Here is a 1,134-nt window from a genome sequence, read left to right as displayed (position 1 = left end):
AAAACATTTAGTTTTAGGCCAAATAATGATTACACTGCTCTGAAACTCACTACACTAACTCCTAAGATGTTCCCTTGCTATCATTAATTAAAAATATTGAACTCACAACACTGGTAATTACAAAATTACAAACGTACCATTTCTCTTTCTATAAATAGTGCTTGTGTTGATGGACGCCATTTTGAAATACAATGAAATTATCTTCAAAGCCCACACCCCCACATGTGTCACATGTCTGAAAAGCCCAGGATGTCCTCTGTAGAGTACAATTGGACTTAATGCTGCTGTGGCATGTATAACCTCATAGTTATGGACCAAAACAAAAATGTCCTCCACAGAGGACAAACATGAATACAGGAATTTACAATAAATGTATGAAGACTGCAGGCAGTTCATCTCGCATTTATTTGCATTTAGTTGAACCAAAAACAGACTGAAAATCGCAGGACAGACAGATCGGTTATACATGCATAAACACTCACACATGTTGTGAAATGTGCTTTGACACATGTTATAATAGATATTAGCACAACTTGTCAAAAACAAACAGTGTTTGATTAATGCTGTAACTACAACATGATACAAAAGGCAGGGGACATTTCATGGGGGACGCCCGGGAGGGGCTTCACATGTGACATCATCTTATAAGAGATTTAAGAGGGAAAACACACATTGTAGCTAACACTAGCGCCGCACCCTATGACAGCATCTATCACTGAATATCAACACTAACCTACTTACATACAGAGTATTAAGATTTGGTAAAAATAAAATGTGCAGTCTTTGCTCAAAAAGCGAGTAATTTTCAAAGAAAAAGCAACATCTTCTGTGATAAAATGTCTTTGTTGTCTTTATTAGGAGATGTTTTCTCACGCACCCTCCCAGATACATCGAGAGGTCCAAATTCATCGTTTCTAGTACACTAAATAATTCAAATGAAGACAATCAGATAAAATACATCACTGTCTTTGCGATAGTCTTAATAGATAGGTGGTCCCCTGTGCGCTGATAAAACCATTTGACACATTAAATGCATTTTCATCGACAACATTTTGAGCTAAACGTGATTATACATCACGGGAAAATAAAATAATAATACATTCTATAAGTCTGCGTGAGGACCTAAATCAGTGG

This window comes from Notothenia rossii (assembly GCF_949606895.1).
Source record: "Notothenia rossii genome assembly, chromosome: 2".
Classification (NCBI taxonomy): Eukaryota; Metazoa; Chordata; class Actinopteri; order Perciformes; family Nototheniidae; genus Notothenia; species Notothenia rossii.
This window is presented reverse-complemented; position numbering follows the sequence as displayed.